We start from the raw sequence: 6,000 nt of genomic DNA on the forward strand, positions 1-6,000 counted from the left end.
ACGTTCAGCTACGTCCTCCCATGGCTTACGGTCGTCCCGCTCTACGCAGAGACACCGTAATTCTAGGTCTCCTAGACCGTCTCGTTCCAAAGACGGGCGCAGCAGATCTCCACAGAGATCTTCGGGCATGGAAAAGCGGCGGTCCAGATTTCCCTCCAGGCAACGCCTCAGCGATGCGCAGGATTCAGAGGGCATCTGTGACTCCGAATCAGAAAAGGAAACATAGGAGTCTCAGGCTCCTTGTCCTCCTAGCAATACAGCGCTAGTTGAGGACATTATCACTTCTATTCATAGGGTGCTGGTTTTATCCGATGCTTCCCAAGAACCCCCAAAACATAAAATCTGTTTTGAGGGGTCCCTGAAGTCCCTAAAGTTTTTTTCTGATCACCCAAGCTTTCAGGACATCCTTGATAAGCTTTTTTCGCAACCTGCCAAAAAATTCGCTAACCGTAAATAAAACCGTAAAAAAGGGCTAGATACTCTCTTTTTTCTCAAAAAGACCAAGAAGTGGACAGTTCCACCAGAAATCGATCCCCCTATCTCTAAGCTTGCAGCACAGTCTCTCCTCTCACTGCCAGATAGCTCAACCCTGAAGGATACAGCAGATTGGCAGGTTGAGCGCATGGCTCGTTCAATTTTTAGAGGCTGCAGGAGCCTCCCTGGCTCCCGCGGTCACCTCAACGTGGGCAGCCACTGCCATTCTGGCATGGGTCAAAAGATTGCAGGAGAGCCTCCAAAAGTCTGCTCCTCAGATGTTCGATCAACTAGTTCAGATAGCGGTGGTGGCAGATTACATACGCCTTGCAGCTTTTGATTCTGCAAGAGGCGTAGCAGGTATAGCAGCAAATGTAATTACAATCAGACGTATCCTCTGGCTGTGAGAATGGGAAGCGGACACGTCTTCAAACAAGCCTCTTACGGATCTCCCATACGTCAGTGGGAGTTTTTTTTCGGGGAAAAAATTAGACAAGATGATTTCCAATGCCACGGGGGGTAAGAGTACCTTTCTTCCCCAACCGCAACCTAAACGTACGTTTAAGCGACGTAACCAGGCTAAGTTCCGGTCTTTTCAGAACTCCTCAGGCTAGGCCGCTTCACGTCCTTCACGGAATTACAACCGTTCCTCCTCACAGGGACAACCAAAGGACAGCACAGAGGACGGACAAGAATTGGCGGTCAACATCAGGCCAGGCAAAGCCCAAAGGAGGGAAATTCCAGAATTTCTCCTCGTCAAGACTCACGAAATACAGAAGACACCCCACCTGTAGGCGGTCGATTTTTAATTTTTCAGCAAGTCTGGCTGCCTATTACAGAGGACAGGTGGGTCAAGGAAATAGTGTCTCTCTCTCCTTCAAGCAGGAGTCATAATACGGGTTCCCGAAAACGAGAGATTCCAAGGACTCTACTACAACCTATTCATGGTTCCCAAAGAAAGGAGGCAGCGTTCGGCCAATTCCTGGACCTCACGCAACTCAAAAAGTTTGTAAGAGTTCGGCAGTTTCGCATGGAGTCCCTTCGATCCATCATTGCGGCTATGGAACAGGGAGAATATCTCGCCTCCATAGACATACAAGAGGCATACCTGCACATCCCTACTGCGCCTGCTCATCAAAGATCTCTCAGGTTCACAATAGGGCAGAATCAGTACCAGTTCATGGCTTTGTCTTTCGGATTGGTCACGGCTCCCAGAACATTCACCAAGGTTATGGCAGCCACCATGGATGTCCTACACTCCAGAGGCATAGTGGTCCTCCCATGTCTCGATGATCTACTCATCAAGGCACCTTCTGTCAAAGACTGCGAAGACAGCGTCTCGATCACGATCGACACACTAACTCGTCTAGGCTGGCTAGTCAACTTTAAGAAGTCGTCAACTACTCCCGAGTCAGTCACTGATCTTCCTAGGGATCCTATTCGATACCTCCAGGGGTCTGGTACACCTTCCCAAGGACAAGGTACAAGCTATCCGCGGTGCACTTCGCATGTTTTTTTTTTTATCATAAAGGTTTTTATTGAGTTTTCAGAAAAAATACAACTTCTCATACAAAAACATCAAGAACAGGAGCAATGAGTAGCAAGAGGTGGAATAACCTTGAGCCATTATTAGAATATCAATCTGGGACATTAAATACCCCTTCCAACAACAACTTGAACATAGAAGCGGGGAGAGGGGGGGGGAGGGGGAAGGGGAAGCAGCTCTACATGCATGGCATTCTTAGGCACAATCAATTTATTTATGGTGTAGGTGTCTGTATCTGGGGGAGGGCCGTTGCATAAAGGGAAGTGGCCCACGGATGCCATTGTTTAAGTCTCACCGTTCTCTTCTCTAGATTGGGGGTCAAGTTGGTTTCGTATAGCCAGTGTAGGTTGGTCCTCTCAATTAGTTCTGTTTTTGTAGGGGGGCTCACCGACCTCCACTTGTATGCCACACAGTACCTGCCGGCTATGAGAATGTGAGAAATGATATTTTTTAAAAGATCCGGGATCCCATCTAGGCCAATGTGTAGCACCGCTAAGGTTGGGTTTGGGGAAAGACGGAGACTAGTAACCTCATGGATTAGATTGAACACCTCCTGCCAGAAGTTAGATAACTTAGGGCAAAACCACCACATATGACACAAGGTGCCCCTGTGGTTGCATCCCCTCCAGCACAAAGGTGACATATGTGGGGAAAAAGAAGCCAGTTTAGTAGGGGAGTTGTACCACCGCAGATGAACCTTTTTTAATTGCTCTATGTGATTGAGACATGAAGAGAATTTGTGGATCCATTTTGAGGCCGCGAACCATTCTTGCGACGGAAGCTGAGAGGCTAGATCTTTTTCCCATTTGAGCATATACGGCAATTGTTTGTCCGGTTCCGGGGAGTTTAGCAGGTTATGGATGTATGAAAGGCCTTTGATTTTGCTATTTTGAAAGAATTTTTTAATTGCGGCGTGGTCGGCTGTTGTGGGAACCGGTAGGTGAGGAGCGGACTGAAGGAAGTGACGTATTTGAAAAAACTGGAATAAACTGTGTCGGGGGAGGTTAAATTTAACACACATTTCTGAGTACGGGAGTAGGACGCCTTCTCTATAGAGATCTGCTAGGGTAATTGGACCTCCACATGTCCAGGCGGCAAGATTCAAATTCGGAATGAAGGCTTCCAGCGATCTAAGGGGAAGGCTGGGACCTAGAGCCTGTGACACTGGCTTGCTCCATAAGGACCAAGCTTTCTTTAGAGCTGCTGTGGTGGGTAGAAGATCGCCGGGGGGCGAAGGGGTTAGGAGCAGGGAGTCTATGAATTGTTTAGGGGAGTGGGCCTGTGCCCAGGTGTACTCAATCTGTAACCATCTCAAGTCTGAATCATTCTTCCACCAATCTCGAGCCGGTTCCAGGATAGCAGCTCTGTGATATGTTAGAATATTAGGAATACCCATTCCTCCACCACTGAACGGGGCATGCATACATCTCAGGGCTATTCTAGGTTTTTTCCCAGCCCATATAAATTTACTCATTAGCGAATGAATTTTGGTGAGATACCGTTGCGGAATTGTTAGGGGCAGGCACCGAAGTAAGTAGATAATTTTTGGGAGACAGATCATTTTAAAAGTCTGCATTCTCGCCACCCAAGAGAGCGGGAGAAGAGAAAGGCGAGTAAGTTCTTTATCCAATGAGGTGTGCAGGGTCAGCAGATTTTTCCGGATCACGGAGTGTAGCGGGGCCAGTATAATACCCAGGTAGGGGATTCCCTCGTCTTCCCATTTGAAAGGGTAAAGATGAGAAAGAGTGGCTCTGGTAGAGGCTGGCAAGAAGAGCGGAAAAATTAAGGACTTGGTAATATTAAGCTTGTAATACGAGACTTGAGCGAAGGAGGACAGGATCTCCATTACGTGTTGTAGGGACACCTCTACATTAGTGCAAGATAAAATCACGTCATCTGCATATAGACTGACCACATGATTTATACTCCCCACTCGAATCCCCGAGATCCGAGGGCATTCACGGATAGTCTGCGCCAGAGGCTCTATAGCAAGGGCATAGATGATAGGGGAGAGCGGACACCCCTGGCGTGTCCCATTGGTTAATTCAAAACTCCGAGATATAAATCCGGATGCCAGAACTTTGGCGTTAGGGTTAGAGTACAGCGCCATTATGGCATTAAGTATGGGGCCTTTGAAACCAAACTTGGCCAGAACAGATTTCAGATATCCCCAGTGCACCCTGTCGAACGCCTTCTCTGCGTCCAGGGACAGGAATACACTGGGGATTTTCCTCCCCTCAGCCACCGCAATCAGATCCAGCATACGTCTCGTCCCATCTTTCTCCTGCCTCCCCGCCACAAACCCCACTTGATCCGGGGAAATCAGTGATGGAAGAACTTTATGTATTCTAGCTGAGATTATTTTGGCGTACAATTTTAAGTCGCAGTTTAGGAGGGATATTGGCCTGAAGTTTCCTGGTGAAATAGGGGGTTTTCCTGGTTTTGGCAGGGTAGTTATAATGGCCTCTAGATTATTTGGTGAAATATCTGCTGTGGCTCGCCAAGAGGAGAAAAGTCTCAGGAGGAAAGGAGACAGGGTTTCAGTGAATTGCCTATAATAGGAGTTAGTGAGGCCGTCTGGGCCTGGAGCTGAATTTCTTTTGGCTGTGGTCACCGCCTGGCGAACCTCTTCCAGAGAAAAAGGGGAATTTAGTTGCTCCAGCTGTACTGCAGATAACCGAGGAAGATTAATATTGTTTAAGAAGGAATTAATTGCCGTTTGGGTAGGCTTTGGGGCAGTGGGGTCATTTTTAAGGTTGTAGAGAGACTGGTAAAAGTCAGCGAATGCGTTGGCTATTTCCGTTGGGTTGCGTATTGTGGCATTAGAACCCGTCACGAGGTATTCAATTTTATTTTGCATTTCTCGTTTTTTAACCCTCCTGGCTAGTAAGGCACCCGCCCTGTCACCCATCACATAGTACCGCTGTTTGAGGGATCTTAAGTTTTTCTCATAGTCTGCCATCAACACCTGGCGGAGCTGTGTTCTTAGTTTCCTGAGTTCATCAGATGTCGACAAGTTTGGGGCAGATTTATTGTGGGCTTCCAAAAGTACTATGTGGGACAGTAGAGCTTTGTAAGTTGCCTGACGCCTCCTCTTCTCCCTAGTGGCAATTTTGATGAATGACCCCCTAATATAGGCCTTGTGTGCAGACCAAAGCGTTTCCTCTGTCACCTCCTTGTTATCATTAAAGTTAAAAAACTCTGCGAGGTCGGCCTGCAACTCCTCAGAGATTTGTCTACAGGCTAGGAGGGAGTCATTCATGCGCCACCGGGCAAAAACAGGCGCGCGGTTTTGCTCCTGAACTGTCAGGTATATGGGGGCGTGGTCCGACCAAGCTATAAGTCCAATTTTTGAATCTGAGCAATCCATAATAAGTGAGCTATCAACCAAAAAGTAGTCCAATCTGCTGTAAGAGGTGAACCGAGGCGAGAAGAATGTGTAGTCCCTCTCATTTGCATGTTGGTATCTCCATATATCATGGAGATGCCTTTCTGAAATTATTGTGCTCATCTCCTTCCTCTTTACAGCAGTATTGGAGCAATCCAGAGTGCTGGACATTACCATGTTAAAATCCCCGCAGATTATTTGCTTACCCTCTTTAACGGATGAAAGCTTGGAAAGAAACCTCCGCAAAAAGCTGATCTGACCAGAGTTGGGGGCGTAAACGGTTGCAATAGTATACTTAGATCCATTTATGGAGCAATTAATAATGGCGTATCTACCGTCAGGGTCTAAATGTTGTGAATGTAGTGTGAACGCAACAGTATTTTTTACACAAATGAATACTCCAGCCTTTTTTTTTTTTCCACAAGCCAGCAGTATGAAAGGAAATTTAGCATTATTTAACCTGTGCGAGTCCCCTTGGAGGAGATAAGACTCCTGACCACATATTACATCACATTTGGATTGAACCACTTCCCGCCAAAACATGGATCTCTTGGCTGGCGAGTTCAGACCCCTAACATTTATAGACATACAG

This window comes from Dendrobates tinctorius, unplaced genomic scaffold (assembly GCF_039654945.1).
Source record: "Dendrobates tinctorius isolate UK_male_01 unplaced genomic scaffold, ASM3965494v1 ptg000020l, whole genome shotgun sequence".
Lineage (NCBI taxonomy): Eukaryota > Metazoa > Chordata > Amphibia > Anura > Dendrobatidae > Dendrobates > Dendrobates tinctorius.